Source organism: Suricata suricatta, chromosome 3 (assembly GCF_006229205.1).
Source record: "Suricata suricatta isolate VVHF042 chromosome 3, meerkat_22Aug2017_6uvM2_HiC, whole genome shotgun sequence".
Lineage (NCBI taxonomy): Eukaryota > Metazoa > Chordata > Mammalia > Carnivora > Herpestidae > Suricata > Suricata suricatta.
This window is the reverse complement of record NC_043702.1, coordinates 65,833,151-65,858,144: the sequence shown is the minus strand read 5'-3', so window position 1 is coordinate 65,858,144 and position 24,994 is coordinate 65,833,151. Positions and strand designations below refer to the sequence as shown.

The following is a 24,994-nucleotide window of genomic DNA, read 5'->3' as shown; positions in this document are numbered from 1 at the left end:
TGAACCACACTGACAATATCCTCTCAACTCTGTAGGAGAGGATTTTTAAAAGATGCCCCTTTTTTTTTTTTTTTTTTTGCTGTTTTTTAAAATTTGTTTATTTTGAGAGGGGGAGCAAGAGAAAGACTAGGGGAGGGGAAAAAGAGGGAGAAACAGAATCTCAAGCAGGCTCTGCACTGACGCGGGTCTTGACCTCATGAACTATGAGATCATGACTTGAGCCAGGATTAAAAGTTGGGCTCCTAACTGACTGAATCACCCAACTCCCTTAAACAATGCATTTTTAATGTATGTTTACAAGTGGAACACTATCTCCAGAAACCATGATGGTCAAAATTTGAAATACATGTATATATTTCCTGACATTAACCTTTTTCTAAATAATAGAAAGATAGGAAGGTCACCTGTGATCCAGACTTGACTTCTCCAATATGGCTATGTTGAAAAACTCAAAGGGGAGGCATCTAAAACCCTTGTACAGCAACCTTTGTTATGTACCAAGGAAACCTACAAGTCTGTGTTCACACTTTAGGATGAATATAGCTAAAGATACCATATTAAGACTCTTATCAATTTACACCAAATGGTTTAACACTGTATATGCAGGTATAAGCATGAATTGTCCTATAAATAGCAATGCTTCATTATTAATAGAGAGGTTCTCCAATAAATATGGCATTTAATAAAAATTTATTTTTTCATTTAGCATTCATTCCCTTAAGGATCTAACAGAAAAACATACCTAATTCTAATGCAGAAGTTTAAGTTCTGACTGTTTAAGTAGATTGGCAAATGAGTCTCTTAAGTTGTCTATCACTTCAAAATATCTATAAAACTCACATAAACTATACATTCCTTGCTTATATTAATATTTAATATTTTGGATCCAGTTCATACAATTTTGTTTGTTTTTGAGAAATATTATAAATTATTAAGATTTTCAACTGTGACAGAGGTGATGTACCACTAAATCATTCTTAATTACTTAGGATTTGATTGTTACCATTTCTGACAACTTGCACCAAAACTAGCATGCCTATGTGCCTGTGCATTAGAGCCAGTCTCAGCTACCATGATGAATCAGAGAGTCAATCTAGTAACTCTGACGACGGTCTAATACTCAGCCATAAGAAAGAAGAAAATCCTGTCTTTCATGACAATATGGATGGAATTTGAGGGCATTATGTTAAGTGAAATTAGTCAAACAGAGACAAATACTGTATAATATCGTTATATGTGGAACCTTAAAAAAGCCAGACTCAGAAACAGAGAGTGGAATGGTGGTTTCCAGGGGCTTGGGAGTGAGGAAAATGGGGAAATGTTGGTCAAAAGGCACAAACTTCAGATTGCAAGATGAGGGGCGCCTGGGTGGCTCAGTTAAGTGTCTGACTTCAGTTTAGGTCATGATCTTGCGGTTCGTGAGTTCCAGCCCCACATCGGGTTCTGTGCTGACAGCTCAGAGTCTGGAGCCTGTGTTGGATTCTGTGTCTCCCTCTCTCTCTGCCCCTCCCCCACTCATGCTCTGTCTCTCTCTGTCTCAAAAATAAATAAATAAACAAACAAAAAAACCAAATTGCAAGATGAATAAGTTCTGGGGAACTAAGGGACAGAATAGTGACTGTAGTTAACAATATTGTATTGTATACTTGAAAGTTGCTAAGCAGTCTTAAAAGTTTTTACTGAAGAAAGAAGAAGAGGAGAAAGAGAAGGGGAAGAAGAGGAAGAAGAAAGAGGAGAAGGAAGAGGAAGAGAAGAAAGGGAAGAAAAGGAGAATGAGAGGACGAAGAAGGAGGAGGGGAGTGGGTTGAGGAAAGGGGAAGAGGAAGAGGGAGAAGGAGGAGGTGGAGGTGGAGGAAGAAGGGAAGGGGAAGGAGAAGAGGAAGAAGAGGAGGAAGAAGAAGAAGAAAAGGAGAAAAGGGAAGAGAAAGAAATGGTAAATATGTGAGGTGGTGGGAGTGTTAGCCCTACTGTGGTAATAAAACAATATATAAGTATATCAAATCAACATGTGGTACATCTTAAACTCCTACAATGTTATGCATCAATTATATCTCAATAAAGCTAGAAAAAGTCTAGTAACTTTGAAAAATTGAGATCAATGGCAATCCAATTAAAAAGGCTATTGTAGTCCTTTAATGTGTAGTTTTGAAAGTATTTTACAAGGTAAGAAGCTACTTAGGAGAAATCATTGTTTCATCTTTGGAGGTCACTGGAAAAGTTGCAAAAATACTCTGAATTTGTCAGTAAAAATCATTCTTAATAGCATAAAGCAAAATTGCCAATTTTTATTTATAATTTCATTTAAAGGAATATATATATTATATTATCATAATCTGGGAAAATTAAGAAGTGTATAAGACATAGTTATGGCTTTCAAGATAATTTCAAGATTGAAACAAAGATGGGCATATTGATAACTATAATTCAAGGAAGAAAGTGGCATAATCAAAGAGGTAGAGCAATTAAGTTTGATTAAGGCAATTAGGATTGCTTTATAAAGGAAATAGTACTTAAGTTTTTCTTTGTTGGATGGATTGAAAAATTAAATTGAAAAGAAGGAAAATAGAGAATTCTAAGATGGTGGAAATATAGAAAATCGAGATAAGAATGTGCATGGTAAATTAAGATATGAAGATGCAAGTAGTAAAGATCTAGATGATTAAGTTGGACACAAAGAGTTGTCTAACCCAGGTTTAAGAAAGACTGCAACAATACATTTTATGATAAGTTAAAAAAATCAATAGATAAGATTAAGGAATATTAATTAATAAACCATATTAGAGGTCATGAACTGGGAAATTATCACAGAAAGTGAAAAGGAAGAAACAGGTTTGAGCCATATTAGTGACATTGAATTTACTTAATTGAATTTACTTAACTGAGTAGAATTTAAAGGTTTACAAAAGTTCCTAGTTTTAATACTAAGTGGTTATATCATTACCAAGATAAGAAATACATAGAGGGAAAATAGCATGGTTTCAGATGGAAGGGAGATGCTGAGTTTATAGGTGGATATGTGGAGTAACAGTGTTTTAGAATAGTTACATGAAAGTGCTAAACAGGTACTCCATTTATGCATGCATTTATCTATTCATGTATTCAGAACACACAGAAAGATCCAATAATAAAATAAAACAGTAATTGACTGTTAGGGCCTGGACCCTGGGGCTTCTTACCAGTAAGTTACCCAGGCTTATCTTGGTCCTTTCCTTAACCTTACAGTAAGTGCTTATTTTATGAGATTGGACTTTTTAAACCTATATAGTATTATTATGTGTTCGATTGTATTTATTGAGTGACTGTTATGTACTGGACACTGTTCTAGTCACTGAGGATAGAAAATGAACTAGATATACACATTACTTATAGTACTTAATATTGAGGAAGATAGAGAACAAATGAAACAAGTAACAGATAGCGAAAAACATAAAAAAAATAAGTGGATAGAGAAGGTTAGAGGTATGTACTACTTATGAATGGATAGTTAGAGAAGACTCTCTGAGGATATAATATGAGATGACATGATGACATAAGATAATAAAATTAAATGAGACAAGAGAATCAGTTGAAGATCTGGAGGATAAACATTCTAAAAAGTAGGAACAGTGAATACAAAGATCCTACTATGGTAATAAAGTTAGTATTTTCTAGGAACAATAACAAGGTCAGTGTTAGGAAATGAATGTAGAGAGATATATAGGAGTTAACTGATACAGAGTATTCAGCCATGATAAAGAATTTAGATTTTTACTGTTAAGTTTAATGACATACTTTTTAGCAAGATACTAATAAGGATCTGATTTACATTTTCAGAAGATCATTGTGATTCCTATTTGGATAATAAAGTATAGGAGGGCAAGAGCAGAACTGTGGAGTCAAGTTGAGAGGTTACTGCAGTAGTCTAGGTGAATGATAATCATTATTTGGAATAGAATTGCAGTGTTTGCAGTAATAGGAAGTATTCTGATTTGGGATATATTTTATACTGAAGATTTTATGATGGATTTGGTGTGAGGAAGGAAATAAAAATAATTTTCAGATTTTAGAATTAAGTAATGGGAATATGTGACATTCATTAAGATGGGGCAGACAGGAAAGAAAGAGGTATAGGTAAGAGCAGGAAGGCAAAACAGTGACTTCCATTTTGAATATGTTAATTTAAGATATTTGGTAGATATTCAAGAGAATATCTTGAGCAGACAGTTGGGTATAAAAGTCTGACCCTTATTAGAGAGATGAGAGCTGGCGATATTGAGTTGGAAATAATCAATATTGTGGTGGGACCTTCTGTTTCTTATACTCTTGATTTAGTCATAGGAGGTGACAGTGGGTTCTCTTGTCCTCTGGCTTTTGATTAGTTTCTTCCAATGGAAAACCTTTGCAATGGAGAGGAAGGAGGGAGAAGTTCAAGTTTCATTTGTTACCCTGGTTCCTTCTCTAAGGTATTAAAATAGGCTGTCTGATGCCCTCAACCAAATGTTATAGTTCTTGTCAAGTGTTCCTCTTTACCCAGCTCTCTCCCTCTTGCTTCCAGGCTATCCCCCTCCTTACCCTTTTAGTCCTAGGGGTGGTAACAGACCTCCTGCTGTTATTTTCCATAGTGTATTTCATTATACTTTATGATTTCCTCCCACCCTGCTCACACTTCTGTTGAAGACCCTTTATCAAATCCTCCTCTGATTATCCTAATTTTAGTATGCCATCTGTTTCCTGCTGGGACAGAAAATAATACAGTATTCCCCAGGCTCTTTCCTTATGGTCTATTAAGACTAATATAGTAATTGTTACTAGAAGTGGCCCCAGAAAATGACTCTCAAATGGAATTCTGGGATTATATTTCACATATTTGAGTAATGCATTGTTAACTGTCTTGGTGGGAATGTAGCATGGGGATTGGGGCATGGGTACTCCATGGATGGGGCACGGGTAATATATGGCATGCAGTGGCATTATGACTGTTTAAATTAACACCAATAAAGCAGGCAGAGTGTTGTGCAGTGAGGTGGTTGTGGCACTTATCACTATGGCAATTATGGTAATTATAAAGATGGTGACATCAGCTGTCTTCTCTTGATATTCAAAAGGAATTATACAAAAGTAAAAGGATAAATTGAATATCCAACTGAGAGCACGTATAGAAAATCAAGTTTCTAGCAGCTTGAAGGAGCCCTTCATCTCCTGAATCTGATATAATATAGCTGGGGATCAAGTCCATGCCTTAAATGTAACAGTTGAAGATCTGACCACCAGTTAAATCCATCAAGTCTTTTATATTGAAGTAAAGGAACTGGTCAGAAGATGACAGATCTCATAATGCTAGAATAGGGACATTTGGGCAGACAAAAAAACAGAGCTGAGAACTTTGAATTCATGTATGTCTTTCTAGCAGAGGCAAACTCTCCCCCAGTATTTGAGGGGACCAGCCTTTTAGTTACTGACTCTAAGGTAGTAGTTTTACCATCTTATGCTTATTCTTCCTAGGAAAACCTCTAATTCTCTCAAAAGCCTCCAGATTGATAATGAGCATTAGACTCTAATGCAGCCAGAAGGAGAAGTACAAAAATGGGTCTTTCAGGAAGAAATATCCTAACAATGAAAGACTTATGGAATCTCATTGATTTCTATTGGCAGGAGTCTGGAGAGTATATGTGGGAGTGAATTATATGGGTGTTAGATCAAGGAAGAAAAAGTATAAGGCTGGATTAGGTTGACAAGAATGTATTTATTCCTCAGGATTTGGGATTTAATGTATTGTCTTGAGTGTCTAGGAGTGGTATTAGTAGTCCTGTTGTCTGTTTGAAGCCTGGGTCAATCAATCGTGGCTGACATTCAATAGGTTGAATAACATAACTTCTCTGACACAATATAGGGAAAAGAATCAAGTCTTGGGAAAATAAGAATACTAGAATGGGTTTGTTATGTTAACCAGATCAGCCAAACTTTATTTGAATTACCCAAGAGGGCCCTGAGAACATAGTGTTTATCAAGACCTTAAGGAATGCATTGTTAAAGGAGATGTACCAGTATCCTTGAATACTGAAGCAATGCTCTTTGGTGGCTGTTCTCCCTATGCCAGCATTTAGAGTAGGGCATGGAATGATGGAATTGCATTTTATGATGACAATGGGAATAATAGGAAGCCTGAGAATTAGAGGCCAAGTAGGAGTGCTTATTTATTATAGACAAAGTGGGTGAAATTACCATAATAGGCCACATAGCTAGAGTAATAATCAGAATGTTTTGGCTTTCAGGGATCTTTGGCAGCAGCTAATTGACCATGGAGTTTTTAGAAACAAAATAAAAGGGCATCTATGTAACTAAGGAGCTACTTGGTATATCTAGGGAGAAAAATCCTAGGCCTGGTGGACATAAAATTAACTTACATTATAGTAACGGGGATTTACTTCTTTTTGCCTTGTCCCTAGACTTAATCTACTTTATAGACTTAGAGACCTTTATTTGAGAAGGTGGTCAGACCTTTCAAGGAATGACCTGGCTGTAGGGTCACACATATATATCATGACTCTTCCTCCACATCTGCCTCAGAGATAACGTGCAGCAATTTAATTGATTGTCCCTGGACCAGTGGTTCTTAAACTAAAGTATGCATCAGAATCACTTGGAGGGCTTTTAAAACATAGATTTGTACTTCCTGCTGATTTAGCAAGTTTGGGTTAGAGACACCAGAATTTATATTTCTAGTAAGTTTCCAAGTGATTTTGATCCTATTGGTTTAGGTACCATACTTTGAGAACCACTGCATTGGAGAAAGGAAGCAGATATCTTTAGGGATTATTAAATATTTCTTCTCAACAATTCTAATGCCTGGAATCCTGAAATATTACTGAGGTCCACTAGCCAGAGTTGGGATTTATGAAGATCTGATAATAACTTCTCTGTTATTAGATGGCCCAAGTCAGTTTCGGGAAGTGTCCAAGGGACTTCAGAACCATTTTTTTTTCCTCTACAGGCCAAAAATGCATAGTAAAAATAGGAAAACTTAATGATAGAATTTCCTGATATGAAGTGAGTTCTGTTGCAGAATAGGGGCAAAGTTGAAGCCCCTGGAACTGTTTCTTCCTTTGCCAAGATAAACCAAAAGTGATACTTCATCAAAAAGAGGATGTGCCTCCCCAAATACTTGAACGATTACATAGATAGTGAATCCTACAATATCCGCATTTTACTCACTTGCTTGGTGGCTGAGGTGAAAGTCGGATAGGTCTTGGAGAATGAGAATCAATTATTAGAAACTTAATTAAGTGATGATGATGCCAATCAGACCTGATGTTCCCAATGACGTATCTTCAATGGAGGAAATCAGTATAGCCCCTGACACCTGTGACTCAGCAAATGCATTTTGCCCTTTCCTGTATTAGTAAACAGAAACAGAAGCAGTTTCTTTCACAAGGCAGGGATATCAATATGCTTTACTCTCTTGACCTAACCTATGCCTGCTCATCTCTCTGTCAAAGTATAGTCAAGATTTAACTTTAGTTTGATATTTCACAGAATAGTATGATCATTAGACTTATTAGGTGAGAAGAAGACACCTTAAGTGTAAGTGACATGTGACCACTGCCTATATTCTCTGGTGGGGGTGTGTGTGTGTGTGGGAGAGTGGGAAAGAAGAAAAGGAAAAAAGTAATCAACATGTGTACGAGAATTGGAGATAGATCTCATGAAAACACTGTCACTTTAGTGACGTTGCTAGAAGTTTGGAGGTCTGGGATATGTCAGGAGATCCAACTTAAAATGGAGCTGATTTGCTGCACTGCCCTTCACAATGTAAGGGACACCGGTGGATTTTTGGAGGAAACCTTTGGGCATGCTACTGTCATGTATTTAGTGGGCAACCTTGCAAGTTTTGAGTGGGCCTCATAGCAAGACAAAGCTGTACACCTTGGCATTATGGCCTAACAAACCTAATGGCGTTAGAAGTGTCTGTGGTAGGGGCACCTGAGTGGCTCAGTTGCTTAAGTGTCAGACTTCGGTTTGGGTCATGATCTCACAGTTCATGAGTTCAAGTGCCACATCAGGCCCTCTGCTATCAGCACAGAGCTTGGTTTGGATCCTCTGCCCCTCTCTCTCTGCCTCTCACCCGCTCCTTCTGTGTCTCCCTTCTGTGTCTCTCTGTCTCTTTCTCAATATAAACAAACAAACAAACAAATAAATAAATAACTTTAAAAAAGTATCTGTGGCCTACGACTGACAGACACATCCTCTCCATTCTTTATTGTGTTCTGTGCCTGAGGAGGCTAAGTTACAAGGACTGAGTAATAAGCTCATTTGCCTTCAATATAGAGCCTCTGGCAATTTCCAGGAGGAGAAACAGTGTAGACAGTAGAATTTTGCAGCAAGTCCATGGCCTCTTCTGCTGACAAATCTGAAGAGATTTCCATTAGACCTGGTAAAAACTGAGCACTTTACCAAAGATATCAAAGTACTATGTGACCCAATTGTCCATCTTTAATTGGTGTTATCTAATTCATGGGACCACAGAATTGAAAGTACACAGGACAATTCTATTATAAAATGACATGGCATAAATAATATCATGAAGGTCTAGAAGAGATAAATTGCAGAAGCAGAATGGCTCAGATTCCTATGGTACTGGCATTAATTTGTTGGTAACCTTTTCTTTCACTTACACCTATAATCTCATGGAAAGTTCTTTATGACATGTTCCAACCTAAGTCTCAGATGTATCTACAAAAGTGAGAATGTAGCAATTTTATGTGAATTAACTCTATCCCATACCCCTTACTACTTTATATGAATAATACTCATGATGGCTAATGTTGCAGATTTCAGGTGGGAATATGACCAAACTGATATGCTCCAGTTGGTAGATAATACGGTATCTGACTGGACTTCGTGTGTTGTACTAGTTTCCTGTGGCTGCCATAACAAATTAGTACACACTGGGTATTGGTGGCAAACAACAAATTTATTCGTTCACAGTTCTGGAGTCCAAAAGATGAAAATGAATGACACTAGGCCAAAAATCAAAGTGTTCACAAGTCTGTATTTTCTTCAGAGGCTGTAGAGTCGGTTCTTTTTGTTCCTTGCCTCTTCCAGCTCCTGGTCACTACTCTCTTTCCTTGGCTTGTGGTTGCATCACTCCAATCCTTGCTATTGTCTTCACATTGCTTTCTCTTCTATGTATGTTTCAATTTTCCCCTCTGCCCCTCTTTCTTATATGGACACGTAATGGAATTTGGGGTTCACCCAGATAATCCAGGAAGCTATTCTTTAGAAAAGTTTTTTAATGTTTATTTATTTTTGAGACAAATAGAGACAGAGTGTGAGCAAGAGAGAAAGGGAGACACAGATCTGAAGCAGGCTCCAGGCTCTGAGCTCTCAGCACAGAACCCAATGCAGGGCTTGAACCCACGAACTTCAAGATCATGACCTGAGCTGAAGTTGGATGCTTAACCAACTGAGCCACCCAGGTACCCCCAAGATAATATTCTTAACCATATCTGCAAAGGCTCTTTTTCTAAATAAAGTAATATTTACAGTTCCTAGGAATTAGGGGCTACTGCCTCTGGGGACTGTTAACTAGCCCACTACATGTGACTGCTGTCTCTGGGCCACAAGTTTTCTGCCTGTTTAAGATCAATGAATGCTGAGATGTAGAAGGGATGGAAAGTCCTGAATAACTTCCATCTGCCCCTCCACATCCACTCTACTATTTTCCATAGCATTCTGTGCTCTAGGAGGCTAAAAGCTCTTTTGCCCTTTGGCTTATACTTGAGTTCAGCCCTAATAAGGACTCTTGGTGAGACATGGAAGGGAGAAAATGGAATGAGGTCAAAGTATTTATTTTCCTCTCTCTTTTATTACTATCCCTTCACCAAAAACGTTCTGCATCCCTCTACCACAAATTATAGCTCCTATTAGATGCCCCCCTCTACATAGTTCTTTCTTCCTGAGTTTCCTTTCAACACTTACTCTTCTTGCTTCCTCAGGCCTCAGGAAGGTTACAGAACAGTTGTATGTTGACAAATATTTAACAGCTGTGTCTATAAGAACCATATGTATACATAGATGAGCAGACAGACTGATTAAGTGTGGAAGTTTGTTGTAAATTTTAACAATATAAAGGATGCATAGAAGACAATTTACAAATAAAAACAAAATATGTAGTACAGTACATTTCCTGCAGCCAATTGATTTTCATAGAGAATTTTGTTGAATTTTGTCAGACTCTTATGATTGATAAGCAAGTGTGGAGCCAATACGAATTTTGGTTGATATTTTCATTTATGTTAATGCTTACAATGAAAGTGAAACAAGCATATTTTGGAATTTGTAAAGGATGTGAATGACTTCTTAACTAAATCAGTTCATAGTTTTTGACTTCTGGAAGAATATATTACTGAGTTTTTAAGTTATTATTTTGATGTAATGAAACACTTTGTAGGTATAATCTGCATTACTAACATTTTCTCCATCACTTTGTGAAATCTGTGCTAATTTATGTGGTATAAGTTCTCCATCCATGACCAATTTGAAGCTATCAGTATGGTATCATTGAATGTAGAATTGAGAAGAGATGTGAAGTAGTGTTATATATTATTTTTGTCATACAGTTATAATAGACATAAACCTCAAGAAACATGTATAATAAAAATTGTAAAATAATTGAGAAATGATGGATTTTACTTTTAGTATGTATTTAATCATAAATTTATATAGTTTAATTTTTAATAATGGCTACATTTGACAACTGACTTGTAAACTGTCAAAAATTTAATAAGAGTCTGTTCTCATAAGCCAGTATAAGGTTGGTCCTGTACACCATTGCAAAACAGAACTCTGGTGTTCTTTATTCTATGGTACTGTCTTATCCCTTACATAGTCCACATCCTGTTCACACCTTGTAAATAAATAATTCCTTAATTAAGCTCTCCTCACATTACCCACATAGAATGCACTATTTTCTGTTTTTCTGCTGGAATCTAGATTGATAAAAGCATGAGAGTATTATTAAACTTTTTAAAATAGATGATAATCCTACGGAATAAAAAAAAGAGAGAGGCAAAGAGGGATGAGTCTCAGAGCATTTGAAGACCTGGAAAGAAGGAACAGTAAAAGGGACTGAGTAGTAATAGCTCACAAAAGAGGAAGAATGTGGTGTCCTAATTAGAAAGAGAAGACAGTATTTTAGGAAGGAAGGTATGATCAATTCTGTCAGATGCTTAGAGATCAGGTAACATGAGGAATGGGAACTGATCATTCATTGGGTTTGGCAAAATAGATATTGTTGGTAACTTGGATAAATGAGCCTTCATTGACATGGTGGGGGTGAAAGTCTTACACTGAGTTAAGAATGAGAAGTGATTAAGTGGCGACAGTAAATATAAATACTTTTATGATGAGTTTTGTTTTTAAGGAGAATAGGGGAATAAAAGGAGATTTAACCGTTAAGAGATGTGGGACTAGTCGTCCACTTAACGTTAAGGAAGACAATATATGGGGACATGTACAAATAGTGGCATATATAGTTGTCGGGCCATGATGTGGTTGTTTTCTCAGTTTCTATGCACCCAAGTAAATATGGAAGCAGTGTCATTGGTTGAAAGTAGAAAATAAAGGGATGTTTGAAGTTTAAGGAGTGAGGAGATGTGATTTAGCTTTCATTACTTTTGACTTTGTGTTAATTGTACTTAGGGAGAAAAAACGTTACAGGAAAATATAGTAGGATTGCACGGGTAGTGTTTGAAAAACAAAACGCTGCATATTCAGAACCTTACTCAGTATTTGGCACATATTAGGCGATTCGTTTATTTATTTACAAATGTTTTTCTAGCTCCTCCTGTGTGCTGAGCACTGTTCTAGGAACAATGAAGAAAACAGAAAAAATCTCTGCCTGCCCCTTGATACATTAGAACATTGGCTGGCAAACTTTTTCTGTACAGAGACAGGTAGTGTATAATTTAAACCTTGTGAGCTAGGTGGTCTTTGTTGTAAACTCTCAACTCTATAATTGTAGTACAAAACAAACCAGAGACAATACATAATAGAATGGACTAGGCTGTTGTAATAAAATCTTACAAAAACAAGGGGCAGGCTAGATTTGGTCTACAGACCATTGTTGGCCAAACTATGTTAAAGGGTATTTGCTTTGGTGCAAAGAAGACAAGGAAAGCACGAAAGAAGATAGGGAATACTTAAGTTGAAGAATTTTATCTTTAAATGCAATGAACAGATGAAGTCATGCTGAGAAGGTATCATTTAAGTCAAAGCTTAGAGAAGCTGAAAAACGAAGCCATGTGGATGAGCGTTCCCAAAAGAGACTGAGTGTAAACGTTCATGCAAGAGTGGACCTTGTGTTGTACATCAAGGTGGCTAAGCAGAATGAGTGAGGAGAAGTAATATTAAATGAAATCAGGGATTTAAGAGGGGGAAGGATAATTTAGGTTCTTCTAGACTACTGTTAAGGACTCTAAATGAAATGGAATGTCGTAAGAGGGTTTTGAGCAGAAACTGACATGATTTGAATTGCAGCATTACTTGGCTGCTTTATTGATAAAAATGGGGGCAATTATGGAATCAAATAATTTTTGAATGAATAAAAGAGTGAATGAATGAATGAGTGAATGAAAGACCTAATGAACAAGTGAGCATGATTGAGGTAACATTTCATATGGTTGAATATTTGAGATTGGAAGTATCAACTGAGGAGTCTGGAGGAAATCACAGAAGCTACAAGCAAGGATAGAAAGAAAGTGAAATTATGGCTAGAACCTTAGGAATAACCAGGCCAGAGAAGGAGGAATTAATGAAGGTGATAGAAAAGGACTATTGAGGAACGCCCAAGTGGCTCAGTTGGTTAAGCCTCCCAACTCCCACCGTAAAAGTAAGTCAATAGATTAATTTCATCATCAACATAATATCTACTTAAACAATTCATTAATTCATTAATGTTTGTTGGCCATTAACATTTGCTAAACACTCTGCCAGGAACTGATCTCTTTATTATAGTCTAACACATTCTGCTGGAAATCACTAATGACAGTGACACACAATGTTACTTACCTATCTATAAGAAATTCTGGAAGATTCGAAGGAAATTAAGAGGTCGGTATATCTATGTAACTAATCAAAATAAAAAAGTTAAATAAATTATCACTGGCTTCTTGCATTTCTATAGCACCACAGTCTTTCCAAATAGTAACCAAGGAGTTTGTAGGTAAAAGCAAATAACAAAAAACAAACCAACAAAAGCAAAAAGAAAAAAAAAACAAAAACAATATGATGAAGCCAAAAGTTAAGAGTAGAGGTGAAACAAAAAATTATATAACAGTTATTAGAGCAGATGAAATGGAATTCAGGTCACATGATACCTCAATTCTATTTACTTGTTATTCATATTTTCTAGTAGGTGTCTTATTTATAAATATGCATGTAAGAACTTGTAATTTTTGGTAAGACCTTAAACATGTTTTATCATTCCCTGATTTAAACTTCTAAATATAGCCCTTTCTGCTTATTAGCTGTCTAGAGGTATGCTGGCCCTGTGACCTTTTACTATAATTTACTTATGAAGTCAGTAGTCCCAGGTTTCACATATTTCTATTGTAATACACATTTAAATCTTTGAACTCTTAATATTGAATAAACTCTGGAATGACTTTGAGCTCTGGATGTTGAGCTAGGTAACCTTGAACCTCCTATAAATTGGAGAAAACCTCTAAAACAGCCCAAACAAAGCTCTTGACTTTCTAAATATAACGTTTGTTTGACTCCTTGACTTAATTGTGAACTCTGTTTTTTCCCTTGACTACTTGCCACTATCATTGAAGTTAACCTTTTTTCTACTTAGTTGAAAATCTTGCTTCAATGGCTTAAAAGACAAAATTGCATTCCTTCTAATTAAATCTTTAAAAGTCTTTAAGATGTGTCTTGAAAAAACAAAAACAGATGTGTTTGTTAATTCTCCTAAATTATGATCAAGGGTAATGAATCCTCCCTTTAACTATTTGTCCTTCCTTTTCAGTCTGTTTGACAATAAATTTACTGTTACTTAAATTCTAACTTTAATTCTTTAGTTTTATCTCCTCAATCTTCACTTTTATTTCTCAGTCTTTCTAACAGTCTTTCGTTCTGTGTATATGGCTTTTAAAAATTAAACAGTTATATATGCTTTTGGTAACAAAATCCACCAGTATAGAATGGTGTAAAATAAAACATGGAAGCTCTGTTGCACTTTCCCTAATCCCGAACCACTTCCTAGAGGTAGTTATTATGAAGTTTGGTAATGGAGTGGTGTCATGTTTCTAGTCTGTTTTCTCTACATATAAACATATATTCACATTCATGCTCACATGTGCTCTACAACTTGTATTTTTGAATTATTGTGTATGGCAAAAATAAACACTATTAAGAATGAGTGAAGTGAGTGAATGGATATATATGTGTGTGTGTGTGTGTGTGTGTGTATGTGTGTGTGTGTGTGTGTGACATATATATACACATATATATGTGTGTGTGTGTGTGTGACATATATATACACACACATATATATATAATGAGATATTTGAATATTTTAAAAATACCACTACTGGGGGCGCCTGGGTGGCTCAGTCAGTTAAGCCTCCGACTTCAGCTCAGGTCATGATCTCACATCCGTGAGTTCAAGCCCCGCGTCGGGCTGTGTGCTGACAGCTCAGAGCCTGGAGCCTGCTTCCAATTCTATGTCTCCCTCTCTCTCTGACCCTCCTCTCTCATGATCTGTCTCTCTCTATCTCAAAAATAAATAAAACATAAAAAAATTTTAAAAAATACCACTATTGTATCAGAAAACTTATTTTCTCCTCCTTTTTCATATTATAGTGATTTAGCAAAATGCCTTTTTAAACAGTTAGAAAAATTCTTAAAGCCCACATTAGAATTAGTTCAGACAAACAAGTGACAAATTATAATTTGTCTTTTTCATTTTCAAAAATATTATTACAGGTTTTTGCTTTATACTTATAAACTAAGTAGATTTAAAGTGTTAAGTAGGAAAATATAGCAGTATTAAGAGACATACAATGATTTCATGAAATCATATTAGCATTTTGTAACATGCCATTTACTGCCTCATTCTAAATAGACTGTTCTAAAATTACATAATTTCACGTGTAGAGCCAACGTATTCTACTGCAGTGCTTTCTATAAAGAGACATGGAAAAAATGTGGACTCTGTTACTGTGTTTTTGCTACTTATTGAACAAATTATGTTCATTTGGCTTATAACATATATGTAATATCTCTTCGGGACTTATTCTATATATATATATCAAAACATTAATTTTGAAATGGTGAGGTTCCATAAGTGCCTGTGAATTCATTATACACGATGCGCCTTGCAACCAAATATATATTCAGTTCCCAGCATTATGGGTGTTTCCAATTTCAATAACTATAATATTATCACCTTTGGACTTTTATGGCATCTTTCATCCGTGGATCTTAAAGGGCTTTACAAACATTAATTCGCACAGCATTCTTGGTGAGGTACAGAAATATCATTAACCCCATATTACAGATGAGGAAACAAGCGCAGAAAGGTTAATAATACGCACACCACTCTCTCCTTGTACAGTGAGTGCCTTGGATCCTTTATGACACTGGTATAGAAGAGCACTGTCACAGACTTAGAGTTTAACTCATGGCAGACTTTCCTCAAATCGTATGTCGTTTGGGAAATCGCCCCCATAGTATATAGATCAATAAATAATACTGAGTTATATTCAGATAGTTTTCAGTTGTAATTGGGAATCGTGGATTCTGATTTATCCTTAACTTTGTCTTCAGTTTTTCTCTCTTGTTTTACTTTTCTCTCTAGGTATGATTAGGGAATGATGCAACACGGGCAACAGACTAAATAAAATTGTGTTTTGCATACAAAACAAAAGAGCACTTTAAAATTAACTAACATATAATGACATGATACCGATTTTGTTGCTGTATGCTTTTTAGGCACCAATGGTTAGTCATTAGATCCAAAAGAGAAAAGAAACAAGTTAAGTTTTATATATTTTTCTTGTTTTCATCTTCTTGGCAATTTTTTTTATGTTGAAACCAGTTTTAATGTCTTCCAACTACTCAGTCCTCAACATTCACGTATTGTAGAAATATTCTCTATGGTTAACAGACAAGGGGTCTGATCTGAGTCACCCACAGCCGGAGTTCTCTCTGTCACTGATCTCTTCCTAAAAACATTAGGGCTCCTCTTTCCAGTACCTCTCCATGTAGCTTTCCCTTTCTCAGTCTTTACACTATTGGAATTTACTAAGCGATCCATTAATATTATTTCTTTGCTCCTCTCTTACCCACCTAAGATTACTCATACGTTTTGTGTCCTCAATTCAGAGTATGGTGGTATACAAGACAGACTGGCTGCCAGGAGCTTACAGTGTGGATGTGGAGACAGACATTTAAGGAGAAATTATAATTGCATTAATTACATGACCAGGCAGAATCTCTGTAGGGGGGAAAAAGGTCTGTAAATGGTTAACCCACAGGCTGTGGCAGCACAGTCCTCACTTAATAGAGAAGAACTGGGTTAGAGAAGAACGGGTCATTGTAATGGTGATTCAAGGAAAAAGAAAATACCTTGATTCCTTGATTACTGTGGATGGATTTGAAACGTGATCGTTGGAGTGGAGCCCAGCTGAGTGGGGGACCTGTGCCCGTTCACACAGGGTAGGCTCTGGTCCTGCGCTTCAGGCCGGCCTGTAAGGAGGCTGGCTGCGATGCTTGCATCAAAGTGGCGGTGATGAATACATAAGAAGGACATATGAGAAGTGTGAGAGAAGAACCTTTTTTTTCTTTTCTTTTTCTTTCAGTATGAAAGACATCCTCCCTGCCCGTGTAGTTGTTCTTAGGCTTGCACACTGTCTTCCCTCATCATGGCTTTCTGGGAATCCCCTCTCTAGATTTTGACTTCACCTGTTCCTTCTGCAACTTCATCTAGCAGTGCGGAGCCAGTGCCGAAAGCTCTTGGTCCCCCTTTTTCCCCTTAATATTGACTGGCTTTAGTCCCTCACAGGAAAAGGATTGCCATTGAAGGAGCAAAGAATCCTTTAAAGATATGGTTGTGGGTACCAAGTCGGTGTTTGCCTCAGGCCAGCACGCTTTACCTTAATTGCGCACGAGAGGACTGGGGTGATGTCTAACTACGCATATGTTTGAGGGAGTGTTGCTCACAGTACATTTCATCAAGGAGTGGCAAGAACATCTCTGTTGATACGTCCAGATTTTCACAGCTAGGCACAGAGATTTTAAATGTTATGCTTAATCTCAACAAATCACGTAGAAAGCTGTTTTTCATTTTTAAGGACAGCTCCTCAGTTTTGGGCTGATGTTATCAGTAGGCTGAGCAGTTTCTAATGTGATAGAAGTTAAGCCTTGCTCTCCTTTATGGGATTTTATAAACACGTTAAGTAGGCAAACGAGACTGATGAATAGGACTAAAGCCACGCAGGCAGAGAGAGATGGAATGGACACAGACTCAGTTTGTATTGCTGTGCATTGTAGAAATGGATCTCACTCCCAAACATGCTTAGACATGCAGACTTTAGCACCACACAGAGTTGGAGTCAAGTCCCACTAGAGCTACTCACATATGTGTCCCAGTGCAAGTTCTTAAACTTTGAGCTTTAGTTGTTTCATCTTTAAAATAGGGCTAATATTGGGGCTCCTGGGAAGCTCAGTCAGTGAAGCGTCTGAGTCTTGCTTTTGGCTCAGGTCATGATTTCACGGTTTGTGAGTTTGAGCCCTATGTGGGGCTCTGGGCTGACAGTGTGGAGCCTGCTTGGGACTTTCTCTCTCCCTCTCTCTGCCCCACCCCCACCACACTCTCTCTGTTTCTCTCAAAATAAATAAACTTAGAAAAATGGAGCTAATATTATCTACTTTATGTGATTACTCAGAGATCTAAACTATAGGTGCAATGTTATAAATAGCCTCCAAGGAAGTTATTATTCATGGTTTTTTATTTATATGAAATTATATAGCAAGGATAGAGAAATAACAGTGACATTCCTCTGGTCACAGGGGAACTCTAAAAATGAATGAAATAAATTTCAATTAATAATTCTTAATCCACTCTGCCAGAATAAGATGAATGTGTCCTAAATAATCTTTTCTCTCCTGTGTTTATTGCCAGTAGATCACATGCAATACTTGCAATCGATTCAGACCATTTATTGATGTAGCCTAATGAATCCTGATATTCCATATTTCAGTCATTTTACAATCTAGTTTTCATCAAATGTAAATTACTTATCCAAGGTCACACAGATACTCATTGTTAGAATACAGAGCAGAGGATGGGTCTTAGGACTCCTAATCTAGGGCCTTACCTACCAAATCACGCAGCTTTTGAATACACTCAACTGGCTTATCATTCCCTACGCTTGAGAAAAACCTCACTAATATCGTTGAAACATTCCAGGTCCCCTTTTCCATATTCATTTATGTACACCGATCAGCTCATTCTTTTCAAATGCCAGGGATGTATTGCTCACTAGAGGAACTTCAGTACCCAGCAGTCTTTAATGTAAAAGGCAAACCTTTCCACTAATGAGCAGTTTGTCTAGTGTTCTTAACCTTATCAGCAGTTCCTCAAGTGATAAAGGCTTAACTATTATGCACCGAAAGGTGTTGATAGTTCTCAATCTTCATGCAGAAAATGGCTATTTTGTCACTTCTTACAGACTCCTGTTAAACTTAGCACTCTGCTTACAAATTACCTTTCCTGTTCTGCAGAGCAGTCAGCTGGAAGTATTGGTGGGCCGGCAGCGGGTGGAGCCTCCTCCTGTCAGGACAAGAATGATACCTGCTGCTTAATAGAAATGGAACCATCTGCAGCTTAATGATGTAGACCTGTCCCAGGAAATGGACTGAGTGTAAAGACAAGGTAGAGCAAAGAACATCTTTTTTTAAATAGGAGAAATAAGGTGGGGTATTAAAGACTGTGCAATTAGAACTGAAGGCTGGAGATTTCACCCACTCAAGTGTTCATGCGCAGTGACTAGAATTAGTGTATTCCCTTGCTACCCGGATTCCCTAACCCCAGTGAGCCCTGAAAAGCAGGCTCACAGCTCGTAGGGCCTTTCTTCTGCCAGCTTCTGGAACTGAAGAATGCAGGACAACATTGTCTCCATGTTGCTGCAAGAGAAACAATAAAAGCTTGATCAGCTGAATGCTTAAATATGGCTGAATGTTTGATGAGATGAAGATGTAATTTTGTCTATGTTCCCTAAGGATCTGGATTAAATATGACTACAGGGCCTAATCAAATAGCTAGTCACTGAACAACGGTCCCAACTGCATTTTTCATTCTAGGCATGCCTTTCTTCCTCCCCCCCACCACTCTCCACCAAGTACATTACTTATTCACTGGTTTGTCAGCAGTGTGCATTATTAGCGCTTGAGAGATAAAACTTTAAGTGTTGCTCCCAATTAGCACACCAGTGACCACGCACCATGCTCTGTGCTTAATGCCTGCTCTCAGAGAGGAGCTGGTTTTGAAGGTCTGAGGTGGAGGAGAAAAAAAATGAAACAGCTTAAGCATTCATTTTGAGTGGAGAGACAGCTCCTATTAACATTTAACAGCATTTGTGCAACTTGGTGCGGAGGTTATGATGCAAATGAGGAGGAATTAAAAGTGGCCAGGGGTTTGTCATTGATGGATTGCAGTCTGGCGGTGTTCACACTTCTGCCGTGTCCATCAGAAGCGATTACTGTGTAATTAAACCTTATTTCTCTACTCTTCAGTGCATAATTACTTTGTGAATGTAACCATCATCTAAAAAAGCTACCAAAATGCTTTAGCATTTAGTCTAGCAGTCATTTCCCTAGCTTGTGTCAGATATAACCATCAGACAGTGCAAAAGAACTGTCACTTTTAATAAGAGGCAAAAAATTAAATGAAACAGTATGCTTATTACAGGAAAATTAGGCGTTCAAGTGGTAGAGTCCTTTTCTGCTATTTGCATAATTTATTCTTTTTTGTCCCTCACACCAGAAGCTTCAGGCAATTTTCTTCACATTTAAATAGATCGCACATTTAAGGCTACTTAAGGAAAATTATCACTTTGCATATTTTAATTGTTGTAAAGAAAGTGAATAGAAGAGGTCTGCAGCTTGGACTCTTGAGTCGGTCAGATGCTCGACTGTCTGATTCTGGAGCTCCCCACTGCTGCACTAGAGATAACCCTACGGTTCACAGCCATCCACTTGCATTTCATCAGCATGCAAATGCAGCTCCAAGCACTACAATAAGTGGATCTTTGATATTTACAAACTAGCCACTAATAACTAAAACGTAATTTGTTTGACATAACTTTAGGTTTTCTTATCAGTGTGCTTTTTTTTCTTTCTTTTTAAGAGAAAAACCTGATAAGTCCTTCAGGTTTAGAAAAGCTAAGAAGACAATCCACTTAAACTGGATAATATCCCACAGGTTCTAGAAATATGATTTGCTGCAAAATCGTGTCTGTTCCTTTATTTTAGTAAGACAGTCAACACTTCAAGTTCGTTTGTTTAATTTGAACTCACCTTTAATCAAATGAAAAATTCAAATAAAAATGACAGTTAAAACTCTTTTCCCCCTTAAGAATTCTCTCAAGTCCAGGGTGTTTCAAATGAATGATTCAATTACCAAGGGAAGGACGTAATGTTTCAGTGTTTGTGTTGTAACTCAAAAAGATGAGATCAAGAGCACAGGGCATTGTGAGCAAAAGATATAAATAGGCTAATGCCGCTACAAACTGTTAATTATGAAACTGGTGAACAAGTTAACAGGAGATTCCAGTGAAAACTTTGATCAAAACATACTTGGCTTATTTTTATTGTACTTCAGTGGGTTAAAAAGAAAATCTCAGTGGTATAATTTGCTTAGTTTTCATTACCAATTAAAAAAAAATTCCAAAGAGACAGAAAACTGAAGTCTTCATTTTGACAAGACAGCAATGCTTTAAAGTATATTAAGATGTGAATTTGATTAACTCAGCAACACTTTTGTTTAATTACAAACAATTATATGTTCCCTTTGGCTACTGGTCATTTTCATTTACAGTGCCATTGTCCTCCTTAAGTGCATATCCTGAACACTAATGAATGTCTGAGGGACTACAGTTAACACACAGTTGTAGACACAAAGCAAACATTTGTCTTTAAAAGTAAGTGAAGTAGGTCTTAGTTTACAAAAACTATCAGTGTATGGCAGTAATATAAAACAACACATTATAGAGACTGGCAAGAGGTTAGTGTAAGATACAAACTTGTAATTTAGAAAGAAACCTGCCGTCATTTTGACCCGATATGACTTTTATTAAAATCCTTATTCTTTGAACTTTGAAATGTAATACAGCATTACTTAAAAAGTAATAAAAGGTGTTTTATTACCTTCAGAACAATATCTTGTAAATGTATTCTTTTTGCTTATATTTTTTACTTAAATACCTAATGGAGAAAAATTAAGTAAATTCTGAAGAAACTGGAACATTTTTGAAAGGTCTTAAAATTCCCCAGCGGTAATGTGCAACCTAAGTCTTTCATAGCAGATTCTAGCATATTGAGTGGGAATGAAAGAAGTTGTCTCTGGCGGCTTTCTTTGAGTCACTGAGACCTGGTTAAGTCAATCGACAATTTCTCAGCTTGATTTCCTTCTTTTCCTCTCTTTTGGAAATGAGCTTTAACTGTGTTGCTTTAACACACATTTGAAAGAGGAGTCGCACATTCTTTGACTCTGCTGACCATGCTCCCCAACTCCTCCCACTGCCAAAATGACAATAGCCAGAAACAAGTGACCTCTCCACATAGTTGAATGTATCAGAGAATCAAATTCAGGGATGCACATTTCTGGACATAGTATCCTGTGTTTACCTTTTAAATTAGAATTGCTTTTTGCAATTGGAAACTGGAGAATATCTGTTTCAGATGAGCTTCTTGAAGGCAGAAATAGAATCTTCTTAGAATATAACTTATAGTTTTAAAAACAGTACTTATAATGAAGGAGAGCAGGATGATATATTCTTTTTAAAGTTTGCTTCCTTCAGAAACTGGAAATAATAAAATGTACAAACTCGGGTAGGGTGGTGGGGAATAATTGCAAGTAAAGTTAACACTACCCTGACGGTATATCCGCTAAATGCAGACCATTATCACTAAATTAAATGACTGAAAATTTAACTAAGTCTGGATAGGTCAAAAGTGAAGTCCAGAAAGTGCTGGCACCCAATACCGTATATCATCACTCTTATTTTTTTAAGGATACTATCATGGTTTTTGAACAACGTCTAATAGTCATCTGTATATTTAATCACTGTGACATATATATTAGGTCAGTTGGGACTTTAGACAGTGTAATGTAATGGTGAAGAACACAGCCTTTTGAATCAATATACTGAGTTAAAATTCTTACTCCACCACTTACTATTTCACTTTGGCTAATGGTTTAAATTTGCTAAGCTGCAGTTTTCCCTCTGCAAGATGAATATCTGCCTTACAGAGCTGTTGAAAAGATACAATGAGGTAACACTGTACCAAGTCCATAGTAAGTGTCTGAAAATGGTGGTTGTTCTCATAACTATAACCAAGACATAGTATATTCACCTTTTTATATACAAATTTCTGATAATGAACAACTCACACTTTGCTTAATTCTCTTTCCTTAGCAAGAATTAAACAACTTTGAATTTTGAATGTCATGAGCCATTAAAATAACGTAAATTGAGTTGATGGTACATGTTTACAGTAGAGAGATTCTTAAATATCTACTATGCATCGTAGTAGAATACATATTTTCGACCATGAAGTTTATGATTTCATTAAACTCTTGAATAATTTTTTTAGCCTAACCATTATGAGACTTTATAGTGAAAATAGTATTACCTGCTTATTTTTAAAAAATGTTTATTTATTTTGAGACACAGAGAGAAAGTGAGCGAATATGCAGGCGGGGGAGGGGCAGAGAGGAGAGGAAGAGTCCCAAGCAGGCTCCGCACTGCCAGTGCAGAGTCTAACGCCGAGCTGGATCTCATGAACCGTGAGATCATCACCTGAGCTGAAATCAAGAGTCCAGACGCTTAACCGACTGAGCCTCCAGGCACCACTACCTACTTATTTTTCTTTTCATTGGTTTATTAATTTTTATCTGACTTTTTTCTAAAAATAATTAGCCTTTCATTCACTCAGACCATATGTCTATAGACAATAACAACCTTAAAATTATAGATACCCAACTGAAACATTTGTTATTAGATTTGCCATTCCATAAACCTAACATCTGTCACTGGCATTTAACAACTCTTTCATATTCTGTAAATTAGAGAGAGTGGCTTAGAAGACTTTCCATCAAACTGCACTTAACTGATGCATTTGAAAAGGGTATTTAATTGTACCTGCTATTGTCTTTTACTGCCCAGTGCTGTTCACTGTCACATAAAGTTTCATTTACATTATTTTTCTGAAGATATTAAGTATATTTTTAGTTTGTTTTTAGAGAAAGAATTAGACCAATTTTATGATAAATGAAAGAAAACCACACTTTACTCAATGATAAAGCCCATTTTAGTTTATTTCTATTCTTTCTGACCATCCTCACTCTCTGCCTCCCCCACCTCCTTCAAATGTCTTTAAAGTCCCAAAGAATACCAGGAAGAGTAAATAAAATATAAAGTAGCAGAGATGTGTTGAATCCACCTCCCAGAATTGGTATGGATGATCTATGTCTTGGGTTAATTGGGATTGTAGACCATATAGAAATAATGCATCCAAGATATTTAAGAATAACTTTACTTAATCGTGTGAATCCAGTCCTTTAGGAGGCCCTTATTTGATCATCCAACCCTATTTATGAGAAAAGGAATTTTGTTTTCTAATAATAAAGGAAACGGTACAGGAATGGATCCTCCAACTTCCTAAGCCACACAGAGAATAGGTCACTGAAACTGCACAGCTCTGGTTGGAAAGTAACCAGCACAAAGCAGTAACGGAAGGGTCCCTGTTAGGAAGAGGTTGGATAATCTTTTAATTTCAATGGCTGGGAAAGGTAGTTTTATCATTTTAGTCATTTACTTCAGTGTCACTTAAAATTAAAACTTAACTGCTGTAGTATTGATTTATTGATAATCCAGGCTCAATTTTTTAATTAATGCTTTACTTTTTTAGAGCAATTTAAAGTTCATAGCAAAACTGAGAGGAAATTACAGAGTTTCCATATTTCCTGGCTTAATTTTAGGTCGTTTATTATTTTTTCAAATTCTTAATGTTTTTATTTTTGAGAGAGAGAGAGAGAGAGAGAGAGAGGGAGGGAGGGAGGGAGAGAGAGAGAATCTGAAGCAGGCTCCAGGCTCTGAGCCATCAGTACAGAGCCCGATGTGAGGCTTAAACTTGTAAACCATGAGATCATGACCTGAGCCAGAGTTGGCTGCTCAACTGGCTGAGCCACCCAGGTGCCCCAATTTTAGGTCATTTAACTAGCATACACAAAAGTCTGAGTTTGTACAGTAGACATAGGTTAGTATATAGTTGGTAGAAATGATTTTCTAAGATTCCTGGTAATTGCTGAATTAATAATGTGTCTTTATTACTTACTCTTTTCAGAACTGAGTGGATGAAATGCATTTACCTTGAACTGAGTGAATATTTGATTCAGTTCTTGAATATGATGTGTATTGAGATGAAGTCTTAAACCGTTCTGGCATTATTTGGAATAATTTGGCTAAGCATCACGTAATATGATATATTAAAACATTTTAATATAATTGTAGTGTAGATGTCATTATGGCATTTTATTGGTTATATTTTTATGATTTTTTGTTGCAAATTTTCACTAAAAATGGATTGAACTTGAAGAAAGGGTGAAGGTAAAAGAGATGATCTAAACCATGTATTTATGCATTGTCTCTTTATCACATCAGTGACCTTTATTTATTTTTGTGACATTTATTGAAGATCCTTGTTTCGAATTAAATTGCACAGCATT

General features: G+C 36.5%; 1 long non-coding RNA gene across 1 annotated transcript in view; it reads left to right on the top strand.

The window, feature by feature from the left end:
* The window catches only part of LOC115287766, a 43,352-nt gene that overhangs the window by 14,680 nt on the left and 3,678 nt on the right, over nucleotides 1–24,994 (top strand). Inside the window, exon 2 of the long non-coding RNA XR_003906635.1 lies at nucleotides 18,769–18,919. This is a non-coding gene — a long non-coding RNA (uncharacterized LOC115287766). The remainder of the gene's footprint in view (nucleotides 1–18,768; nucleotides 18,920–24,994) is intronic.